The sequence below is a fragment of the Cynocephalus volans genome, chromosome 1 (genome assembly GCF_027409185.1).
Source record: "Cynocephalus volans isolate mCynVol1 chromosome 1, mCynVol1.pri, whole genome shotgun sequence".
Taxonomy (NCBI): Eukaryota; Metazoa; Chordata; class Mammalia; order Dermoptera; family Cynocephalidae; genus Cynocephalus; species Cynocephalus volans.
In genome coordinates this window covers 133,961,810-133,987,975 of record NC_084460.1, presented here as the reverse complement: position 1 = coordinate 133,987,975, position 26,166 = coordinate 133,961,810, and the positions used below count along the sequence as shown (strand labels likewise).

At 35.2% G+C, this 26,166-nt stretch overlaps 1 non-coding gene across 1 annotated transcript; it reads left to right on the top strand.

The window, feature by feature from the left end:
• The first annotated feature begins 20,264 nt into the window (after nucleotides 1–20,264).
• On the top strand, nucleotides 20,265–20,471 carry LOC134364921 (small nucleolar RNA U3). The gene has a single exon (XR_010021909.1). It is a non-coding gene; the product is annotated as a small nucleolar RNA U3 (small nucleolar RNA).
• The last annotated feature ends 5,695 nt before the right edge of the window (nucleotides 20,472–26,166 follow it).

Genomic DNA, 26,166 nt, shown 5'->3' with positions numbered 1-26,166 from the left:
AATTCACAGGAAATTTAAAATACTAATTGAGGTTCTAAGAATACTTGAGGAAGAAATCATAAATCTACTGGTGAGTTCAGACAAGGAGCCAAATTTGTCTTCCTTTCCATAAAAACAGTTAGATTGATAGAGAACCATTTGACTTAAACATAAAAATAATTTGGAGGTGAGCAAGTGGATGCCTGCAGCTGATTTTTAGTCAAATCATATCTCCTTGAAACACTAGGATTGAAATAGAAATGTTGGTAGGCTATTTGCAGGTTAGGTGAGTAACCAGTAAGTGCAGGGATCACAAATGTAATCCATTCTGTTAACATGACAGAGTTACCATTTAGCAGTTGGTAAAGAAACAAAACTATTATGAATTTATGTTTCCAGCTTTTTAATGAAATCGGATTGTTAAATAAATGGATATCATGGGTATCACTGTGCACATTAAAGAATCTAGTCAGAAAAGTCGCTGCTGTAATTTTAGCCAGATCTTATTAACAAACAGATTTTTTATCCATTCCTGGCAACTCTGTCAATGTGTTGCTTTATGCAGTTCTTGGGAATATTTTCCAGTTTAAATCAGATCTAGGTGGTGAGTTGAAGTTTTGTTGGCCTATTTCAAACCAATATATATTTTAGCTCTTTGTTGTTTTTTGAAAATGCAGTAAGCCATTAATGGGAGCCTATGTTAAAGGAATTAAGATATCCTAAGAAAGGAGTTAGCCTCCCTGAACCAATCTAGCTGGATTCTGGATTTCCAAATTCATGGATCACATTCTGAAATCTGCTTCAGTTAAGGATATTGAAGCGGCCAAAACATATTCCTCCTTCTGTTGCTGTACAGTCTAACCAAAACAAGATTCAGAGAAAAATGAAGAGTGTGGTGGTTCCTCAGTCATTAATGCTGTCCTGAATTCAAATTACAGCCAAGGTAAAGGATTGCTCTATAAAAAGTGGGATTCATAGGGCACTAGAATTGTGTGTTTTGCATTAATCTCCTTTTGATATGTTCACTTTCTGTCATTAAAACAAAGAGCCATGGGCTTCGCAGTTATCCTCCAGCAGGATGAGCTTCATGCCTGTGGTCACACAGTGATTGCAAAATGAGTTATGTGTGCTCAAACTGTGACTCACCTTACTCTTTTCCTTCTCCTTTTAAGGAACTAGAGAAGGAACTAGTATTTATTTATATGTATATGATACTTTGGATATGTCCATGTCTGGTCACATTGTTCTGGAGTTTGGGAATTAACAAACACTAAGTCCACCTCTGTGATCAGCTTTATGGTTTCGACACTTATTTCACTTCTCTGGCCCTCAGTTTCTCCTCTGTAACATGACTGGACTGAATTGGGTGATCTCCCAAGTGGTTTCCATTTTTTAAATTTCTTCAGTGTTTGGACACAAAGTAATGATATCTTCAATTCGCCAAATATTTTTAATGTATCAATCATGATGTCAAAGGTTTTGCCTGCATTATTTTATTAAATCATTATATCACATCTCTGAGGAAAGAGTTACTATTAACCTCATTATATTGATGAGGGAATAAACACTTAGGAGATTAACTAATTTGACAAAGTCATATAGTCATAAAATTATGAACACAGTATAGGAACCATGATCATCATCAATCTAAAATCTCTTGTCTTAACCACTATGTGATTCTGTAAGGATTCAGTTTTAACTGTACTGATTTAGTAAATGTGTTCACCCAATAATCCAGTTGTTCTAAAGTGTTCCATCCAGGTCTATACTATATTCCCAAAAGGTAATAACCATAACAGTGCTGCCACAACTATCTGTCAGTGTTACTCTTCCCAGCTCTGACCAAAACTGAAGTGATGGTGACACATACATCCCAGCATGAAAAGCCTTCTTCCCCCTACCACTAGATGTAAGTGTCACCATCATGATCTGCATATATCACCTAACACACCATATGATGTATTTTTTTTATTATGCTTGTTGTTGATTATCTGTATCTCCCACAGATGTAAATTGTACAGGTCAAGGATATTTGTTTACTTTTTTTACTGAATCCCTAGTATTAAGAACAATACCTTGTATATGATAGAAGCTCAATAAATATTTATTGAATCAAAGCATAACTAATCAAGGGTAGATGTTTATTTCAGAGTTTATATGCAAACATGATTGAATTATATGATTGAACTAGAGTTGCACATATGTTTACTGTATTACAATATTTAAATAATCTTCTTTCCAATCATTTTCAATAAATCCTATCTTATTTAAAATCTTGGTTCAAATTTTAAAGATACAGAAATAAGTTCTGATATCAAGACAGTTGACTTTGTTTGATTATAGCAGTCAAGACTCTCTGGATTGAGCATTCAAGAAGACTTCTTACAGTAGAGTGTTTACTGAGGTATAAGTGTTGCCTTTTCTGTCTGCTCGTTCTACATGTTATACCTGGACCTCTCGCAACCCCAAAAGTTAGTGGACTACCACATCTGAAAATATCCCTTTCAGACAATTTAATCTAATCACATAATAAGTATTCAATGTGTTTTTGTTCATTAATTCTAAATTGGAGTAAGCTTATCTCAAATTATCTCTCTGCCTGGGGAGGTGGAACTGAGATTCAATGCTAAAAGTCTTTCAGTTTCCCTATTTAGTCACAGCATTGCCTATGATTCCTATTATGTAATTAAGTACACTTGAGCTAAAGCATACTTACTCCTTGTTTTGAAGGCATAACTGTGTCCCCTGCTGAAGCTCAAAGTATAAAGCCTTTTAAATTGCTGTTGCTTTAGTTTGGAAGCTAATGATAAACATTGAAAAATAACCCATCAAAGAATAAGTCACCTTCTTCTCAACCAGCCTGTTGCTTCTTAGAGACCAAAATCTACAATTTTGTTGTAAATTCTATTTTCCCACCTTAATCTAGATTATTTCTTAGGAAGGATAGCCTTTTAATTATTTATTTGTTTGTTTGTTTGTTATGAATATTCATTAGATACAAAGATGATTGTCACCCTTCGTGCCCATGATGTGAGGGCCAGATTCATACTAGAAGCATACATATTACCACAAATTGCATTTGTACCTTGTGTCCCCCACCCAATTATCCCCAACCTCTCTCTCCCTTTTGATTCCTCCTTTTCAAAGGCTTGATATACAACCATAATAATGTTGTATAGTGTATTATTAATTAATGCTAGTTTAATTGAATCATATGGATTGAGTTGAATTTTCTGCACCAAGCATTGCTCATTAACACAGAAGAAAATATAGAGAGCAGGCAGGAAATGGCTACATGCTCAGAGACCTCACAGGCACACACAGAACGGTGGAGTTGTATAACACCTGTAGTTGGAGAAGCACTAGCCACAAATGACCTGAGTTGCTCTATGGTCTCTTACTAGATCTTATAAACCTTCATCAATGCATCTGGAAAACAAGTCATACTAGATAGCCAAACTCTGCAACTATTTTTAACATTAGAGAATGAAAAAAATTAATTACAAGAAAGTGATACAATAAACTTCAACTTTATTCCTCCTGGGTATTACTACTTCCAATTATCACAGAGGAGAAGACAAAAAGGGTAGGAAAGCCTATGCCTTCTCTAAGGAGATTCTATGTCATCTTTTAAACTGGACTTTATGTCTTTACCTGTTGCATGTTTAGACACAAAAGCTTGACTCCTTGCAAGTTTACCATATAAGGGTCTTCTCATTGCTAGTGACTTTATTTTTTAGCCCCTTGGAAGAAATCAACTAAGATGCCCTACATGCATCTTCTGCCCACAAAGAAAATTCTTCATAGTTTATTTTCAGCATTACTTCCAGTTTTTTCTCTTCTACTTCTTCCAAGATATTCCTGCCCATAAACAAACAAACAAATAAATGAAAATCCTCTATGTTTATTCTTACAGCATACCTAGCAGACACAATACAGGGCATAAACGGATTAACATATTGGGCATTAATAATCTCCAAATATCATGTGAATTAGCAAAAAAAAAAAAAAAAAAAAAACCTCAGCCCTTTTTTCTGCATTAGACATTGTTGGCAATAACTTGAAACTTTATATACAACTTTAAATGGAATATGGCATTTTAAAAATGTTATCCTCAAAATTGTGCTAATGTTCACTAATAAATAATACTAAAAGTCAAAATTAATTTTGTACCCCAGCTGATTGGTACAGTATAGCAGTAAGAGTGACTGAGCACACTGCACTAAAGACTGTGCCATATCATGAAAGAATCTTTTTGAGTCTTGGTTTCCTCAGATGGAAAATGGAAATACTAAACCTAACTAACAAGTTGTCTTCTTCTTTTACACTCAGCAAGCACTGGGACCACCATTACCTGTATTTTCTATAAGTATTCCTTTTAGTTAGCACCATGCATGGTTTACCACTAAGTGAGTGAGAGATTGTCAAGACGAAATAAAGAACATTGATTGTAGGCTTATCATGTACCAGGCACCATTCTGAGTGCTTATCATTTATATAGCATTTTTCATTGTGTAGCTCATACTTACAGACATGGGTGCTTAAGAATAACCCTAAAAATTGTTTAATGACCATAGACTTGGTGAAATACATTATTTCAATATTCTAATTAAAGACATGAAACATGAAAAATGAGAAAGATGTAATAGTTTCTCCTGGTTAAGAACATAAGCTGGGAAACTTACAGAGATTTATTCTGTAAATTCATGTGTCTGAGTGCACAGACAACTCTCACTGTCATTAGTGCCTAGCCTGACATGTGTCATCAAGTAATTATTTAGTTAATATTTGCACACAAAGACTGCATATTAGATCCTGAAGGAAGGTTTATAGACTTAACACCTGCACCAAAACAGAAGTTATATGCATACAGCAAGCAGCAATTAAAATTAATCCTGGGAATTCAAACATTGAAAACACTAGAATCAACTCACACTGTCTGCCTCTATGTTTGGACTTAGTCTGGGACAGAAATTGCACACAGTATGTGTTGAATGAAAGCTCTTGGCTTCTGTATGTATTTTTAAAAGGAAACGGAGAACAGCAATGTGCAAAGATAACATGTTTTTATTCAGGTTTTCCTGAGGGTGTATAGAAAGGTCACATTAATTTGGAAACAGTACAAGCTTCTGGAGATAATGGCTTATTTTACCATTAGAAAAAACTATATAAGAAAAATTTATTAAGAAAAAGAAAAAGTGTTGCCTACGCCTGTCCTTTCAAAAATCTAAAGAAAAATGTTGAAGTACTGTTGGACTAGTAGAATAAGCTATATTTTGGAGTACTAGAAGACTAGAATTGGAGAGTGAATCACAGAGGTAGACTGTTAATCATATACATACTCGGTCTGAGGATTTTCACCTGGAGCATATTACATTAGTTTCTCCAATCATTAGGGAACCTAGAGCTTTTCTGTTGAATAACTAAAACACATTTTTATATTCCCTGAATCAATAAACACTCTTCAAAGTATAGAATGCATACAAGGGTGCAATTGTGAGCCTGTGTTCACAAAGTGAGCCCAGGTGGTTTTGGTGAGAATTTAAAAGTGTGATCATTTTAGCCCCACAAGCCCTGATATTCTCAGTGCTTGGTGAATCACCTAAGTCAACAGGGAAAATAGAAAAGAGACCTCTTTACAAAGAAACATTGATGACATATCAAAAGAAGCCCTATATGTCAGGTGTAAATTCCCATAGTCATAGTTGCTTTTGTTAAGGGATTATTCATGCTGCCTCAATAACTAAATTCCATCAAAGAAAAACAATCACATCAACAAAACATGATGGTGGGGTTTTCCAGACCACATAAGCAGACAGCAGTATCTACAGCAGCTTGCCACCTTGGCCTTGATCACTACCTGCTGTGGAAGGCAGCCCTTGACTAGTGTTGATATCACTCCATGTAGAAGGATCCTCTGCCCTGTTGGATATCAAACCCATCAATATTTACCCCATTCTTGGTCTAGTGCCCTGGCTGTGGTTTCAGAACCCAGTGACTCTGATGTGATGTAAAGAACAAGAAAGAAGAAAACCCAGTGGTAGAACAAAAAAGCAAGCAAGAAAGACAAAGAAACTATATCTTACCATCTCAAAATTCCAACTAACATTGAAGATGATAAATAAAAGGGGAAGAAAGGAACAAATGATATTTAAAACATCTAAATAAAAAGCATTGTAATGACAGAGTAAAGCTATACCTTTAAATAACAACCCTAAATGTAAATGGACTAAATTCCTCACTCAAAAGACACAGACTGACTGATTGCATTAAAAAGCTATATCCAACTGTATGCTGGCTTCAAGAAATTCACCTCACCTATAAAGACACAAACAGACTAATAGTGAAGGGATGGAAGAAGATATACCATGAAAGTGTAAACCAATATAAGTGGGAGTGACTACTTTATATCAGATAAAATAGACTTTAAACCAAAAACCATAAAAAGAGACAAAGAGGGACATTACATAATGACAAAGGGATCTACCCAGAAAGAAGACATAACAATCACAAATATATACACAACCAACCCTGGAGCATCCAAATACAGCAAACACTATTAGACCTAAAGAATGAGAAAGACCCCAATATGTTAATAGGTGGGGACCTGAACACCTCTATGTCAGCATTAGACTTATCATCTAGACAACAAATCAACAGAGAAATGTAGGATTTAAACTACATGTTAGACTGAGTAGACCTGGCAGATAGCTAAAGAACATTTCACCCAACAACCACAGAATATACACTCTTCTCATTGCATGGAACATTCTCCAAGATAGACTACATGTTAGGCCACAAATCAAGTCTCAACAAATTTTTAAAATTTGAAATCATTTCAAGTGTCTTTTGAGACCACAATGGTTTAAAACTAGAAATCAATAACAAGTGAAACTCTGGAAACTATACAAATACATGGAAATTAAACAGCATGCTCCTGATCAACCTATGGGTCCAAGAAGAAATTAAATAAGAATCAAAAAATTTCTCAAAACTAAGGAAAACAAAGACACATCATACCAAAACCTGTGGGGTACTACAAAAGCAGTACTAAGAGGGAATTTTATTGCAATAAATGCTTACATCAAAAGAATAGAAATATTTCAAATAAACAACCTAATGCTATACATCAAAGAAGTAGAAAAACAAGAACAATCCAATCCCAAAAGTGGTAGACATAAAGAAATAATTAACATCAGGGCAGAACTAAATGAATATAGAGACCCAAAAAAAACAATACAAAAGCTCAGTGAAACAAAACATTGGTTTTTAGAAAAGATAAACAAAACAGACAAACCATTAGCTAGGCTAACTGATAAAAGAAGACAGAAGACCCAAATAAGAAAAATCAGAAATGAAAAAGGAGACATTACAACTGATACCACAGAAATGCAAAGAATTGTTAGAGACTATTATAAACAACAATATGTCAACAAATTTGAAAACCAAGAAGACATGGCTAAATTTCCAGACACATACAAGCTACCAATACTGACCCAAGAAGACATATAAAACCTGAACAGACCAATAGCAAACAATGAAATTGAACCAGTAATCAACAGTCTTCCAGCAAAGAAAAACCCAGGACTGGATGGCTTCACAGATGAATTCTTTCATACCTTTAAAGAAGAGTTAATACCACTTCTCTTCAAACTTTTCCAAAAAATTGAAACAGAAGCCATTCTTCCAAACTCATCCTATAAAGCCAACATCATACTGATACCAAAACCAGATAAAGGCACAACAAAAAAAGAAAATTACAGGCCAATATCCTTGATGAACATAGATTCAAAAATCCTCAACAAAATATTAGCAACCAGAATACAGCAATATGTCAAAAAAATTATACACCATGATCTAGTGGGATTCATCCCAGAAATGCAAAGATGGGTTCAACATATGCAAGTCAATAAATGTGATACACCACATCAACAAAATGAAGGATCAAAAACATATGATTATCTCAATAGACATAGAAAAGCATTTAACAAAATTCAGAATCCCTTCATGATAAAGACTCTCAGCAAATCAGACATAGAAAGAAAATATCTCAACATGATAAAAGCCACATATGACAAACCCACCACCAATATCATCCTGAATGTGAAAAAGCTGAAAACTTTTCCCTTAAAAACAGGAATAAGATAAGGGTACCCACTCTTACCACTCCTATTTAATATACTATTGGAAGCACTAGCCGGAGCAATCAAGCAAGAGAAAGAAATAAAGAGCATCCAGATTGAAAAAGACAAAGTCAAACTGTCCCTGTTTTTAGATACCATGATCCTATGTATAAAAAAACCCAAAGACGCTACAGAAAAGCTCTTAGAATTGATAAACAATTTCAGTGAATTTGCAAGATACAAAAATCTATACATAAATATCAGTAGCATTCTTATACTACAACAACAAACCAACAGAAAAAAAAAATCAAGAAACCACGCCCATTTACAATAGTCACCAAAAAAATTAAATACCTAGGAATCAATTTAACCAAGGCAGTGAAACATCTCTACAACAAGAACTACAAATCACTGCTGAAAGAACTCAAAGAGGACACAAAAATATGGAATACATTCCGTGCTCTTGGAATGGGAGAATTGCTGTTTTAAAAATGTTCATACTACACAAAGTAGTCTACAGATTACATGCAATCCCCATCAAAACACCAATGACATTTTTCTCATACATAGAAAAACCAGTCCTAACATTCATATAAAACAACAAAAGACTCTGAATAGCCAAAGCCATCTTGAGCAATAAATAAGTAAATAAATAAAGCTGGAGGCATTACACTACCTTACTTTAAGTTACACTGCAAAGCTATTGTAACAAAACAGCATAATACTGGCATAAAAATAGACACCAGGACCAATGGAACAGAACAGAGAACCCAGAAATCAATCCATGTACTTACTGCAAACTGGTCTTCAATGAAGGCACTGCAGTGGATTGAATTATGTTTCGGCCACTCTCACTGAAGTTTGAATTGTATCCCCCACATTTCATTTATTAGAAACTTAGCCCCACTCTATGATGGTTAAGAGTCTGGAAAATCCTATTATGGTAATTAAAAGGTGGAGTCTTGAAGAGATAATTGGATTGTAGGACGTGCCTAGTGAATGGATTAAAAATGGTGGTCAGGGGTGTGGTTCTGAGGGCTTTAAAAGAAAAGGAGAGTCTGTCTTGCTCTCTCTGCTCTCTCTGCTTCCATCATCTTGCAATGTGAGACCCCTGGGTCACTGTTGCCACAACCAGATGGTCCCAGTCTCAGAAACTGTAAGCAGTAAATGTCGTTTTTCTTTATAATTACCCAATTCCGTGTATTTTATTATAAGCAATATAAAATGGACTAATACAAACACCATGAGTGTGCAAATGAACTAAAGACTGCCTCTTCAATAAATGGTACTGGGAAAACTGGATATCTACAACTAGAAAAATGAAACTAGACATATACCTCTCACCATGTACAAAAATCAACACAAAATGGATTAAAGACTTAAATATAAGACCTGAAAGTACAAAAGTCCTAAAAGAAAACATAGGGGAAACACTTCAGGAAAGCAGGACTAAACAATACCTTTATAAATAAAACCCTAGAAGCAAACGTGACAAAAGAAAAAAAAAAAGTAAACAAATGGGATTATATCATACTAAAAAGCTCTGTGCAGCAAAAGAGACAATTAACAGAATGAAAAGACAATGTACAGAATGGGAGAAAATATTTACAAACTATGCATCCAACAAGGGATTAATATCCAGAATATAAAAGGAACTCAAACAATTTAACAGTAAAAAATATATATATATATATATATATAGCTTATATATATATAGTATATATATAATACACTATATATATATATAGTGTATATATATATTGCTTATTGCTTATATATATATATATAAGCAACCTGATTAAAAACTGGGCAATGGAGCTAAATAGGCATTTTTCAAAGGAAGATACACAAATGGACAACAGATACATGAACAAATGTTCAACATCACTAAGCATCAGGGAAATGCAAACCAAAACCACAGTGAGATATCATCTCACTTTAGATAGACTGGTCATTTTCAAAAGGACAAAGAATAACAAATGCTGGCCAAGATGCAGGGAAAGCGGAGCCTCCCAATGTTGATGGGACTGTAAATTAGTACAACCATTATGGAAAATGGCATGAGTTTCCTCAAACAACTACAGATAGAACTGCAATATGACCTAGCAATCCCACTGTTGGGTATATACCCAAAGGAATGGAAATCATCATGTAGAAGGGATATTTGCACTCCCATGTTTATTACAGCTCTATTTACAATATCCAAGAGTTTTAACCAACCCAAATGTCCCTCAACGGACACCTGGATAAGGAAAATGTGGTATATATAATCAATAGAACACTACTCTGCCATAAAACAGAGTGAAATTCTGCCATCGCAGCAACATGGATGAACTCAGAAAAAATTGTGTTTAATGAAATAAGCCAGGCATAGAAAGAGAAATACTGCATGCCCTCACTCATAAGTGGGAGCTAAACAAACAAACAAAGAAAGGAAGAAGGAAAGATCTAGCAACCACAATAATTCATTGAACTTTCAAAAGGAGAACTGAGGCCACCAGTTAGGAAAGGGGGAGGGGAAATGGGGTTAGCAAGAAACTGGTAAAGGGCCACAAAAAATGATTACCTTTTATAATGCTGAATATACTAATTATCCTGATTTTAGCATCACATATTGCACATAGATATTGATACTCAATGTTGTATCCCACAGATATGTACAATTATGTTTCAATAAATAAAAATAAAAATAAATAAATAGAAGGAAAAAATCCAAAAGTAATTGCCCCTTAAAGACTCGAGCCTCAGCAGGTTCTTCACAGTCTGTTAGCTGATACATGCAATCACACCTACACAGAAATTCCAGTAGTTGGGGTGAAAGAAAAACAGTAGAATTTTTCTTAAATACTATATCTTAATTTTTAAAATATTTGCTCTTTTCCCCAAAAACCTATTTTTCTTAAAAAGCTCATAATTTGCTTTTAAAAACCATTAGAGTAAAACAAAACAAAACACTCTATGCCGTGAAAGAGAAATATGTAGACTGAATAAAATTGGGCTACCGCATATGCCACACATACACACACACATGCACACATATAAGCATATTCAAAACAATATAAATAAAAAAATACTCATAAGTATCACCGTCCTCTTTTCTACAACTGGTCATATGGTCATAGCCTACACTTATAACAATATTCTTCCACTATCCATTCCATTTTCTCTTTGCCCTCAACATACACTCAGCTAGTTGTGATTCTTTGACTATTGAGGTGATTCAAACCTTCATGCCTTGAAGATCTGGGCCATTTACGAGTCCCTCCTGAGCTGGGTTGTTGCAGCTTTCCATTGCCTTTATCATAGACACTCAGAGACAGCACTCAGAGACACCCTGAGGGATAACCTACACCAGACATACTCATCCATATCATCACTGTGTCGTAGCACCTTACTTTCTCCTTGGTAGTCAGGATCAATCATGCCAGCAAGTGCAGCAATTCCCACCTTTGTTAATTCAGAGGCATGAAGAGTCCAAAGTAGTGAAGTGGCAGTCTTAACTTCCAGTTCAATAAAATATTTATTGTCTCTCCTGGGGAAAGCATTCCACCCCTCTGTCGGGTCCGCCGCCGGCCAACCCGAACAGCCCTAGCCTTGTTCCTTTTGGTGGACGAGCAAATGGCCCAGATTCCTCTTTCCCTCCTGTCCCCTTTGGAAGGAGATGGGGGAAGAGAGCCGTGAAGAGGGGTGAGCACACCACCGGCCCCAAAAACAGCCCAGTTAAAGGACACTCAGACGCGGCGGGGGTTCTGTCGAGCAGTTCCGTTTATTATCACACAAGCACTTGCTTTTAAAGGCAAATGGGGAAGGGAGGTTTTTTACATAATCCTATCAGCTTAAAGGTCAAGGGCATGCATCCTGTCTCAATGCCTAGCTATTGCAACCACACAGTGTTCACCAGCACAGAAGCACATATTTGGCCAATAAGGGCTAAGGCAAGGTTCCCGCAGACACCCCCACCCTACTTCCTCCCAGCGCCGTCTTAGGCTGCCACATTAATACGCCCTTGTGGGCCCATAATGGCGCCACTTGTAATGTCACTTAAGGTGGCGTTAGTTTTTAAGGCCCGACACCCCTCAGAAGTAAGACCTCTAAACCAGCAGAACATAAGGTCATGGGGTTAAAAAGCAAAAAACGTGTTAGTGAATCAGTAAACGTAATAGTGATTGGTACCACTCCTATTCCAACCCTTCATTCCTGATCTTTGAGTCCTGGCTATGGGAGAAACAGCATCATATATTAGACACTCATATAGAGAACACACAGCCTCCTGGGAAACATTGTTCCAGTCATGTAAAGTATTGCCACCTAGTTGGTACTGAAACTGAGTCTTCACAAGCTCATTCCATTATTTTATCAAGTTAGGTGCTTTAGTACAGTAGGGAACATGGTAAGGCTAATGAATTTCATAAGCATGGGCCCATTACGATACTTCTTTCGCTGTGAAATACGTTTCTTGGTCAAAATCATTGCTGTGTGGAATACCATGATGGTGAATAAGGCATTTTGTAAATGCACAGATGGTAGTTTTGGCAGAAGCATTGCATGCAGGGAAAGCAAATTTGTATCCACAGTCAGTGTCTATTCCAGTAAGAACCAACTATTTCTCCTCTCATGATGGAAGTGGTCCAATGTAATCCACCAGCCTCCAGCTGGCTGGCTGGTCACTCCACATAGTAGTGCCATATTGGGGATTCAGTGTTGGTCTCTGCTGCTAGCAGATTGGACACACAGCAGTGGCCATAGCTGCATCAGCCTTGGGGGGTGGAAATCCATGTTTTTGAGTCCATGCATAATCTCTATTCCTGCTCAAAATGCCCCACACAACAGTACTTTCTAGACATTTTACTAATGTGGATGACCCCAAAATATTTGCTGGATTTATTTCCCCCCTCTGACATGTAAATATCTTGCCAATATATGCTAGTAGTTGCTATTTTAGCTATGTCCAATAAGCATAATAATGTAATAGATAATCATGACATCATGTGAAAAAGAAAGGTCATCAAGGTCTCTGAATACTAAACAATGAAAAGTGACTTACCAATAAGGTAGGATGGAGATCTTTACTAAAAGATATTGGAAAAAAATAAAAATAAAAGCATTTTCCAGACGAGTAGCTTCACATCATTTACTAGGGTATGTGTTAATTTACTTTGGCAGTGAAACTACATCTGGAATGGCAGCTGCAATGGGAATCACCATCTAGTTAAGTTTACAATAATCCAGAGTTATTCTCCAGGATCCATCTGTCTTCTGCACAGGCCAAATCAGTGAGTTGAATGGAGGATATGGTGGGAATCACCACCTCTGCGTATTTCAGGTCTTTGATGGTGGCACTAATCTCTGCAATCCCTACAACAATGCAGTATTGCTTTTGGTTTAATATTTTTCCAAATAGAGACAGATCTAGTGGCTTGCCCTTGACCATTTCTAACATAACATCCTTCATTCTAAAGGTTAGGAATCCCACATGAAGACTCTGCCGGATGCTAAGTATGTCTTTTTCAATTATTTATCCTGGAACCTCAGAATTAAACATACAATAGGTTTAGGAACCCGTTAGACCCACTATGAGATTGACCTGAACAAAAACGCCATTGATCAGCTGACCTCTATATGGTCCTCTGACTAGTGGACCATAGGTGCATTTTGGATCTCCTGATATTAGTGTTCTTTCAAAGACAGTACCCCGTAGTTTCTGAAAAAAAACTAATTATTTCCCTTTCCCCACTGCACTGTCAACTCAGGAAAAAGGCCAAAGGTCCCTTTGGGAAATCTGGGGAGAAAGATTAACACTGTAAATTTTTGGCAGTGAATCAGGATCTTTTGTCAAGAGGAATCCGCCTCCCCTTCCTTTGATGGGGTTCTCTGTCTGTAAACTAGCTCACAGTCTGGGAATAGATTGAGGGGCTATGACTGTTTGTTTTATATTTAAATTTGACTTCAGTTCACTTGACCAAATATTATTCTGCTTACACAGATGACATAAGAATTGAGTAGATAACCCCATCTATTTCAGTTCTAAGGACTCTACGATCAACTAGCCAATGCCATATGTCTGTGTAAATTAGACCATTCCAATCACTGGTTTACATCTGCTGTCCATCACAGTAACCGTGTCTACCTTGTCTTGGGCAATTAGGTGCTGACACTTGGCTCCTGCCACCCCAGGATTCAATCATTCCTATTGCACTTTTCCCAGTTCAGTAGTAGCAGTTCCCACTGTAGTCTCTAACCTACAGAGTAGAGTGACCACAGAGCTCTTCAAGGGTGTTGCGGCTTCTCTCACAAATTTGTTTCTCACAGTTGTGGTACAAGGTATGTCCTCTGGACCCTCACAGGGTAAGCGAGCAGGTTTTACACGACAAATCCTCAATCTCTTTACACTCTGGATATCTTTCTCTACAGTGTACCAAGGCAGTCTGGCATTTCAACTTGTTAGTATAGGCCACATTTTCATCCATGTTCATCCTACCAAACAAGCTTTTACAGCCCTCCAACCTCTTGAACAGTAACATTAAATCTAGAATCTCTGCTTAGTAAACACATATCAACGCATTTTGACCTGATCCAACTTTGTATTCCTTCTACCATTATTTCACACTCTTAATAGCCATCCCCAAACACATATATAAATAGAAATAGAAGCCAAGAAAGAGCATAGTTTCCCTTCCCCTTGCCTACCTTTAAAAAAAAAAAAAATGGGAAGGATGGAACAACAAAATATAAGGGCAAAATCTCCAACAACAGTTTGAAACTTTCCCATAGGTGAATGAGTAAATTTTTTTTTAGGGAAGACCTAGTTAATTATTGATCATTGAGTGAGAATTCCACAATATCAGTAATTCTGATAACACAAAGCAAACACAAAGAAAGTAATGAAATATTTTGTTTGTATTTGTTTTGTGAAGTATTCTGTTTTTCTTTTAAATGCCCCATCCAAAAAGGTTTTGATTAGTGACCATGAATAGTAAAGACACGTAAACTTATCTCTCAGTAAAATTGGTAGAAAAGAGTGAAAATTTTCCTAAGAATAGAAAATCTGTAAGAAATTAAGCCGTAATTATAATTGTTGCTTTTGCTCATAGGCGTTTTTTAGTTTTTATCATATTCCTGGCACTATGCAAAACACCGTGTGTTGAGATCATCTTATTTCTTCCCCAGAGCAACTTCAAACGCTATGCATTATTATTCCCCATTTTACTGAGGATTCAAAAGTTTAAGTAACTAGGTCAAGGTCAGAAAAGCAGTAAAGGGCAGAAAGAGCTTGCTGAATTCAAAGGGTGAATTTACTCCCTTCACAAAAGCACCACATTTTATTAGTTTGTTGAGGGGATGCATTTGCCCTATGTCTTCCTAGCCACATTTTTAAAATACCATGACCAATGTTGTAAAACACACAGGGATTCACCAAAATAGCATGCAGAGTTATTTGGATAAAGAGTTGTATTTCTAAATAATTTGAACCCTTTGACCTCAACAGCCCTTCTAAGCCATTTTATCTCATTTTACCCAACCCATCTAACCTGTACTATTTTCTTTGCAGCACTTATCTTCAGGCCTGGCTTCATAGGCCTGCAATCTTTATAGTCACACAGGACCCAACACTTAAAAGGACTCCACGCTTGATTAATGTCCGGTTGTTGCTATCTTGAAAACCTTAATAATATTTGAACAAAGACCCTACATTTTCATTTTTACTAGGTACCACAAATTATGTAGTTGGTACTACTTGCCTCCATCTGAAATTATCTTATTTACTTTACTGTATGTTTATGCTTTGTCTTCGCCACTAGAATGTCATCTTCATGAGAGTAGTTTTGTCTATTTTGTATGCTAAAGTAGATAGTAGGTGCTCAAAATATGTTTCTTGAATTTTGCACCCAGCATCACTTATTTCTATCTGAATAAAGTCACATCTTTAAGAATAAGCAGCCCAACTCCCCCAAAATCAATACTCATATAAAGTTATATAATATTTAAAAGGAGTACCAAAAAGGGCATAAACATTCTCTCCAAAGTTGGCCTCACATTTCCAAACTTATTAAGTAAGGTAAATGTCACAGTGTGTCTTGAGAGAAGAATGCCAAATTTTTGCATTAAATATCAGTATCTGAATTACAATTTCTTGGTCATCAAATCCCATCCGGAATTTCATAAGCAAGTGGCTGCTATTCTGTTGACCTTTTCCCTTCCTCTATTAGATCCATCTTGTCACTTCAATCTCTAATGACAACAACAACAAAATCCAGGAAGGAGAAAAGAGAAATGGAGAAATTAAACAACATTAAAAAATCATATTTGTTATCACTCTTAAGGTTAAATTCTAACACTGATAATTTACCACAACCACCATCACCGTTTTTCCTATTGATGTAAATGTGCTTAGACTCTTCATCATTAAAAAAAAAAAAGCTTTATATATTAATAGCTTTAAAAATTATAATAATTCTCTGTAATACAATTTTCACTGAGAGAAATTGTTTATGATGTGTGCTGGAGTGGATCTCTGAGTATATCTTACTGAAAAGTCATTGCACTTCTTGGATGTGTAGACTCATGTTTTTATTATTTCTTTGAATATTCTGTCTGCCACTTTCTCTTTCTCTATTTCTTTTAGGATTCCCATTATGCGTATTATGGTATGTTTGATGATATCCCACAGGTCTCTGAAGCTCTATTCATTTCTCTTCACTCTTTTTTTTTCTTTCCATTCCTCAAACTGGATAATCTCAATTGATCTATCTTCAAGTTCACTGCCTCTTCTGCCTGCTGAAATCTGCTGCTGAGCACCTCTAGGAAACTCTTCACCTCATACTTTTCAACTCCATAAATTCTATTTGGTTCTTCTATATAATTAATATATTTTATTAATATTCTGTGTTTGATGAGACATCATTCTCATACTGTCACTTAGCTCTTTAGATGTTTCCTTTAGTTCCTCAAACATAGTAAAAATATCTTATTTAAAATCATTAGTAAGTCCAACATCTAGGTTCCACTAAGGACAGTTTCTATTGATTGCTTTATTTCCACTGTATAGGCCATGCTTTCTTATTTCTTTGCATGTCTCATAATTTTCTGTTGAAAACTAGACATTTCAAATAATACAATGTGGTAACTCTGGAAATCAGATTCTCTCCCTGCCCCAAAGTTTGTTGTTGTTGCTCTTTGTTGTTGTGTTTGTTGTTGTTATTTGTTTGGTGACTTTTCTAAACTGATTCTGGGAAGTTTGCATTCTTTGTCATATGTGGCCACTAAAATCTCTGTTCAGTTAGTTTAGTGGCCAGCCAGTGACTAGATAGAGATTTCCTGAGATGTCTGGGACCAACAAGCCTTTCAGTCTTTGCTGAGGAGCTCTGTGTATATGTTGGAGCAAGTCTTCAACGTTCAGGCAGTCAGCTTTTATTTCCTGCTGCACAGAGCCTCAAGGTCAGCCAGAGATGGGAGCTTAAGGCCTTTTCAGGTCTTTCTTGAGTACGTGGACAGCCCTGAGCACGTGCACAGCCCAACACAGACAATGTGCTTGTGGCTCTCTAGATTCCCAAGAATATACAGAACATTTTAAAGCCCTCTATGGATATATCATTTCCCAGCTTTTTCTTTTTTGGTTAGCCTATTTTTTGTCCCAACTATTATGTTATTCACTACCTCAGGCAATCATAGTATTTTTTTTTAAAAAAAAAAAGCAAAAAATAAACTGTCACCTTTTTTTTTTCGTTTTGTTTTCAATAAACACCCCCAGGGGAAGCCTGTTCACACTGGGTGAGCTTGTTGTCTGGTCACCTAAAGAGTCTTGCAGGGAACCACCACAGAGGTCAAATAATGGCATTTCTCCAGGAATAGGTCTTTGAAGGAGTTCCAATCCTGTCTGGCCCACTTCACTGGCCCGGAGGTAGTTGGTTTTCACTGATTGTTGGCTGTTGGCTTTCAATGCTACTGTGGAGCTGGGGAGGAGGAAGTGGGAACAGAGCTAGTTAAAATGACAAAAGAAAGTTCACTTTTCTTGAACAAACACTCTCTGAATTGTTACAAGTTTTTGTTTAATTTCCAGAAGTCTGAAAAGTTGATTCCTACAATTTTTGCCACTTTTCTCTTGCATTTATGTAGGTGAGAATTTTTAGCAGTTCTTACTCCGATATTATTGCTGATATCACTGTACCTCTTAAGAGATGTCCTTTAAAAAAATAAGTACCTCGTATTTTTGGTCTCACTCTGCTGAAATATCTGAATTGCATCCTTGTTTTAAAAGTTGACTGACACTGTGCTTTTATCTAATATTCAGAAAACTGAATACTATAATTCCCTCAAATTTCACTCTTAGTCATTGGCTTAGTTCATGTTTTCTCCAGTAAGGATTAAAAAAGAGTCACACGAAATACGAAACATGATTCCTCTGCATCTGATTCCATTTATTCTTTTAAAACTGCAGCCATCTTCAAACTTATGCTAACCAGTTCCGTGATATCTCGTGAGATGTCTCGCATCAATTATTCTGGAGATGGAGAAAGCAGCCGCCCTGCCCAGGGAAGCTGCCATCTTCACTGTTTCTCAGTTCCAGGCAGAGGCTAAGTCCGATTATTGATGACTCCACTACATCATATTCCTCAAAGAGCAGGCACAAAGGAGATGTGCTTTTGAATCCCCATGCCCAGTTGGAACGACATTCTGTAATACAGTTTAGCAGTCTTCAACACAAGCAGTGCCTACCCCTGTGAGGCGAACCTCCTAGGATATACAAGCATGGATAGTTGTTTGTTTGCTTGTTTGTTTTTTCCTAATAGAACAAATTTTTAGCTTCTAAATCTCCTCTGAGCTTTTCCCATGTATCTGTAGATAATGAAATATTTCCTTTTCTATCCACGCCCCCTTTCATAATCACCCTCCTCCCACTGTATAAAAGAAAAGTATGTCTCTTGCTTATTCTACATTTTACTATGACTACTCAAGGGTGTAAAGCTCTCTAGATTACACATGAAGAGGTGATTCAAATTACTAGTGGCGGTCAAATATCTCTTAATTAAAGCACTATAGTGCTTCATGTCTTTTGCTGTCTTACAAAAAGACTTTTGCTGTCTTGCTATGTTTAAGATAAAAGTGTGTTATTAGAAAGTGTGTATTATGGTCCATTTAAGTTATTATAAGTTAAGACAAACTGTAAAGTGGGCAGCATGAGTAATTTTTATTTAACAACCTTGAACTATTGGTAAATAGTTAAGGGAGCAAATGAGAAAGAGCTTGGTGAGTATTCTCATACGTTCTTGTCTAGGCTGTGTCTGCAACTCCAAAGTGTATTTAAAGTACATGTTAAGATACAACCATGTTGTTGAAAAAATTATTGGCAAAAATATACTTAAACTTATCATTATTTCAATTTGTGAAAAATCTTTTTATATATCATATTAAACAAGGTACCTCTACATGAAAGAGTATAAGGTACCTAGACAGTCATTTGACAATTCTTGGTAATATAATCTTAGTTTACTTTCCAGAAAACTAATGACTGAGTACTAAATCATTTTGCAAACTAGATTATTTACAATTCTTTGAGAAAAAAGCACAGTGAGATTTAATTGATGTATAGGTGGTAGATCACTAAAAATTATTTTTGATGCTAGATCATACTGTGATTTTCAGCATATGGTATAAAAGAATTTTTAGGAATTGAGAAACATCGCCATTATAAAACACCTTCAATTCTCATTTACTTATTTATATGAACAAGTTTTCATGTATGTATGTAGAAAAATTAGAATAAATTTATATTAAAGTCTGTCTGAATATAGTAATAATTAGTTACTAATCCATGTAAAAATGAACTAGTCATTAACTAGTGCATTTCTAATAACATTTTACTGTATATATTTGTTATTAGTTAAAATCTGAATTAATCTTCACTAATAATAATTATAACAAAATTCAGTCCAAAAGAAAAAAAAACAGAAAATAATAACTACCAGAACTTTCAAAAATTAAGAAATTAAGATGAATTAACATAAAAAAATTCCTGCAAAGTATTATTATTGGGTGATCAAAAACAATCTCAAATGTAAATAATTACTTGGAGATAACATTCCATCAGGACATGGTACAGAAATAGTAGATCAAAAAGAGAAAGAGGGCTAACATTTCTGTCTGATTAAGAAAAGCCAATTTGTGAAAACTATACTTTCTGGGATCATTTGTATAGTTTGTTACTAGAGAAGTTCCTCTGGATGTGCAGAGCACTAAAGACCATGAGGATGAAGTGTAGAGCTCTCCTCTAAGCATGAAGCGGCTCTTGGTGTTGCTTCATTGCACCTGCCACCTCCCATTGATGATCATTCTTCTCTCAGAATAAGAGTAGGAGAACACAGTCTGCATGGTAAAGGCAGAAAAAAAAAGAAAAGGAAAGCTAGTTTGTGTGTTTTTATCAAGTGAAGGGCAATATGATCGTCATATGTGTTTAGATGACAGCGGAGTCATTTAAAAGATCAATATAAAAGTTTTATTTTAAAAACTGATAATTACAGCATATTGGCTATTATAGCATTTGGAACTATATCAATTTGTGATAAAAATGCTTATAAGTCAAATTATAAATGTAGAAGAAGTTACATAATTTTAAAAAATTATTTTGTAGGCACAGAAGCAAAGTTTTTGGAGATCATTGACATAGGTTACAAAGGATTAATGCCTCAAATTCTAAGATAAATTTACCAAAACTATTCTAAACTCTTTCCTTTCCCATTTGTCTAATTTTTCCCGTTTTATTTTGAATCAGTAGTGATCAGTCAATGAGAAATAATCATCAGCTTTCTTGGTTCTTGGCATCGGCTTGTTGACTGTGCAAAATGATCTGATATGTATAATTTGTAATCTGGACTGACCTGTGGAAGGTTTTTGAATTGCAAGGTGCCAGTTGTCGTAGACTTACCTAAGGAAAGCTGAGGCAGATGCATCTCCTTATTTAGCCTCCTCTGGTTATTAAAGAGCACTAAAAAAGATTGTTTTATATGTTGAGACAGCTGCTGATGAAAACTTCCAGAAACAGGATGCATTTTTATTGATAAGTTTGTGGGTTTTGTATTAGTAGATGTATTAGCAGTACTGTTGTTCTTTTTAACAACCAGTATAATTTCTGAGATAAAAGCCTTAGCACACTATCTCATTTAATACTCACACAAACTTATGAAATTGCTAATATGTGTTATCATAAGACCAATTTACAAAAAAGAAAAAGTCTCAGAGGTAGTGAGTAATGTGAACAATTTTACACCTCTTGTAAAGGATAGAGCTGGAATTTGAATGCTGGAATCTGCGTGATGCCCAAACCCTCCTATACAAGTTGCCTACTGGGGAAGTCATATATAACATTAGATCTTAGAAAACACAACTTAGATCACTTCAGATGTTGACTTAGAGCAATAGTTATGTTCTAGACAGCATATTTTCTTTCTGTAATAAAATGGTGCCTTGAAAGGAACCGAACAGAAATTACAGTTGTCAGCACATTTATGTTAGAAAATAAACACAACCTAAGCAATGTTTTCTTACCCTTGCTATGACAAAAGTCAATTTTGAGTACTGTGCAAAGGAAAAATACTAACAAAACATGCTCTGGATGGAAACTACCTGGTTACAAAACTTGATTTACAGCAAATATAAAATAAGTGCTGAAGCAGGTTTTGCTATTTGACATAGGAAACTGATGCTGAAAAATATCTACTGAATTTCACGGATTTATTTATTAAGTGCAATAGACTCAGGTTCCTAGATAAAGAGCTCACTTGGATAGTGTTGTTAGTCTTTTAACAGAAAAACAGATCAAGAAGCCACTGTACTGGTTTAATAAAGAATCATTTCCATATACCTTCCTTTAAGAGATAAGAGGTCAGACACTTCTAGACAGTGTTGAGAATATGATAGCTTATAATTAAGGATAGCAAGCTTATGTATGGAATCATAGAATATTATAGATGAAAGGAACTTTGGAGAATCTTAATTTCAAATGCCTTTATTTACATACTGGAAAACTGAGACATAGTAAATTCAAACGTTAAATATAAGCTAACGCTGTTAGTCACATCAAGGCTAGTATTGATATATGAGTTACTTTCTCTATTAAATATTATTTCCACTAAACCAATCCTAATTCTAAGAGAACAGAGTGCTTCTATTTATTTATTTATTTTTCTGGAAATCACAGCTTTCAATGAGCTCCTAATTTCAAGTTGAATGCTTGCCTAAAACTTATTGGTTTCTTTTACAAACACGAGACAGCAATAGCCAGACCAGGCCGACAAGCCATATCTTCACTTAATCCAGTAGTTTTGAAAATTTCTGATTAGATCAAAGGGTACTGCATTACCAGCCTGACATACACACATCAGTCTTAACAGCTTTTGACTTTCCCTAGGAAGCAGACAGTCCTGTGAACTTGCAGAGATTACAGGGGCTGGGTAGGTAACGACAGTGAGTGAAGCTGATTGGGTAGAGGACACAGGAGAACTGGACAGTCCCTGCCTCATCTAATGCGGGCAGTAGATACTCAGCTCTAGCCAGTTTTTGCAGTGCAGAAATGTAGCTCTAGTGCTTTCAGTTCTTTCCATGTTGCATAAAAATTTAAAATCCAAATTCCAAAAACTAATTTTTAAATTTTGTTTAACAAGCTGTCTACATTAAATATGTACAGCTTTTTGTATGTCAGTCATACCTCAATATAGTAGTTTTTTAAAAGTTTTGTTTAAATTCTGTAGGCCAAACAATTTATCTATAAACAAAATGTCCACAGACCATTAATATGTGAGTTGAGAGATTTAGCCATGCCAGATCCCATGCCAAGAATCCTGTTTCCATCAGTAAGACCTGAAGCTGGTACCCAATGTACATAGCTGATTGGAACTTATCTGTAACTTTGCCATGTTTGGTCATTCTAAAACTGCCTTAGATTTCTAATTAGCTCTCTTAATCTGTTGGAATATGTCTTGAACTCCAAAAGTTCTGACAACTCTTTTGAAAGCATCTTCTGCTGGAAGTTTGGATCATATTTACATGTAGCCTAGGAGACTCATTTAAGATGAGCTCCAAGCTAAACTCATCACCTAGAACAAAAACAGTTACCTGTTTTTCTGACTATTCCTGCTTACTGAAACTTTATGTTACCTTCCAACATCCTCCAGATTAGACTCCTTTGAAACTGACATTCACTTGAATCAAGCCCCCATGTATAAATTGTGTCAGAAAGTGTATTTTGAATTATCGATTGCTTGTATTCAATCAGTATTCATCACTCTGGCCCAGATCCCCAGCAATCTCAGTAACTTCAACTTCATAACAGTCCCTGGTTTATATCCTAATTCCACAGACTGACAAATTTTGGAAATTGGTTGAACAAATTGAGATACCGTGCCAAGGCCTCTCAAGCACCAAGAAAATGGGAATTTTCATATTTTGAGCATATTTTATGTACTTAGTGTTATAATCATTACTTTATTTAATCCTTACAATAGTCTTGTGAGCAGGGTTAATATTTCTTAGTCCATCTAACTAAAGGTTTGTCTATTTTGTTAATTTTTCCAAAGAACCAACTTTTAGTTTTATTGATTTTCTCTATTTTTTTTTATATTCTTTGTTTCATTTATCTTTGCTCTAGTCTTTATTATTTCCTTTCTCCTGCTAACCTTGGGTTTAGCACTTAGTTTTTTTCTTCTTTTTTTAGTTCTTTAAGTTGTAAAGTTAGGTTAAAATTTGAGATCTTTATTATTTTTTTAATGCAAGAATTTATAGCTATAAATTTCTCCCTTAGCTATAAATTTCTCCCTTAGCACTGCTTTTTCTGTGTCCCTCAAGTTCTGATATGTTGTGCTTTTGTTTTCATTCCTCCCTGAGCATTTTCTAATTTCTCTTGTAATTTCTTCTTTGATCCTAATTAACTAAAAGATTTGATATGTCTAAATTAAGGTAGATTCTAACTATGTAGACCTGTTTTTAAACTTCTCCATTTAGCCTAACAGCTCAACAATCCACATAGGTACCACATCTTAATTTTCATTTTGAATTTCTTAAGCTATAATACACTGCGGTTGGAGGTCAAGAAAGGGCCCTTCGGTGAAAAGCAGAACTAAAACTATTTATTTGGACAAATAAAGTTAAGTGAAGTTAATTTAATAAACTAACTTCAAAAATTATATTTGGTGTTATTGTCTCAAATCTACAACTAAGAGAATTATATTGCACATAGAATCATGAATATCTAAAAAAAATATTTTTCATGAAATTGAAAAATGTTTTTATTATAGCACCAAAGGCATTTCTCTGTAAGCATCAATTTAAATACATAATATATAAATACATTGTTGTAATATCAAAGTTTTATTGGCAGGACTTTTTTGTCTGTATTACTCACAAATGACAAAATTTTGGCAAACAAATCAGATCATGTCAAAAAATACCAATAAAATATTTACATTTCTCTCTCAAAAATTCTTAAAGGTTAAAGGAATGATCTCTAATATCTTTTTACTTCAAAATACAAATGATTAATTTATACTTACTCAAATCTTTTACTGTAAAATGTAACATATTTGTTCTAAAAAAATCTCTTTTCATTTATCTATCATATATTCTTATAAGTTAGGAGAATAGAATAAAATGAATGTAGGTTTACATAACTGTTCACACCCAAGAACACAAAGAAATTATTCAAGGCCCTAAATAAAACACATTAAAATGAATCGACAGTATAAAGAGAAATTACAGCCCGTAGCATTAATATAATTGAGCTGGAAGACCTCAGGGAGTAGCTTAAAACATCCTTAATTTTGTCAGTTAGAAATTGTGACGATTGCACTACTAGATTTCTATATTTTTAGCTTTTTTCTGCTTAAATCATCTAAAATTTATTTCTCTTAGTTGCAACCAAGGATTCTGAATGTTTCAAACTTGAATTTGCTTGTTTTTTTCTTCTGTTCAAGATTCTGATTTTATTAACTTTCTTGTCTCTATGCCCTTTGCTATGGACTGTTTCAAAACCATTTAAATGAAGAAGTAGAATGTAACTAAAATATAATACACTATAATGGCTTTAACAAACCTTCCTTATTTTGCTGAATATATCTTATCTCCTACAAACTTCTCTTTCTTCGAATACTTATATTTGTTCAATTCAGTTTCTATATGGCATTGTATTTTCTGTTCCACAATCATCACAATCTAAAGTACTCCCCCCCCGCCCATACAATCACAGCACATCAGTACTCCTCAGAAAACATGGTGCTAGCTCCAGGCATTTGTTTAACTTACTAAGAATAAATTTTATTTTCACTTGCAGAGCTCATACCTAAACAGCACTAATGTGCCCAGTATATTCTGCTCTCTATCATCATATTCAATTCTACAATTGTAAATTACATTCTCATATAAAACTTGGGTTAATATGTCTTTGGAACCAATCATTTCTATGCAGCTCGTTCCATACCATCTCCCAAACTCTTCTCCAGGAACACATAAGCACAGTGCTTATTGGGTCCACGTCTTGTAAAACATAAGGCACTCAGGCTTATTTAGTCACAAAAGACACATGAAAGAATTTAAAAACAAGCAATAAAAGATATTTTAGTTTTAATCTTTTTGTTTTCTTCTTTTTTAAATAATGAATGGATGTGATTTAAGTTGAATTTCGGGTGAAATTCTTTATTGATTCAACAAACTTGTTGAGAAACCTCTATTATCATACACCCTTATAGCCAATTGTGATATGTCACTGAATAAAATGGATATTGTTTTTGCCTTCATGGAGCTTATAATCTATTACAGATGGCAAATATACGTCTACATTCACAAATATAAATAAATATAAAGGTGTTGATCAGAAAAAGTGCTAAAGAGATATGGAATACAGAATTAGAGCAAATGTACATATACAGGGAATGCTGACTTGGTTTGGGGAAGGCTTTCTGGATGATGTGACATTTAAGTCAGAATTCAGGGATGAAGGAGAACACAGAAAACAAGGAAGATAGAGGAGGATGTCTTGAGCAAATAAAGAAGCACAAGCAACAGTTCTGAAGAGCACAGAATG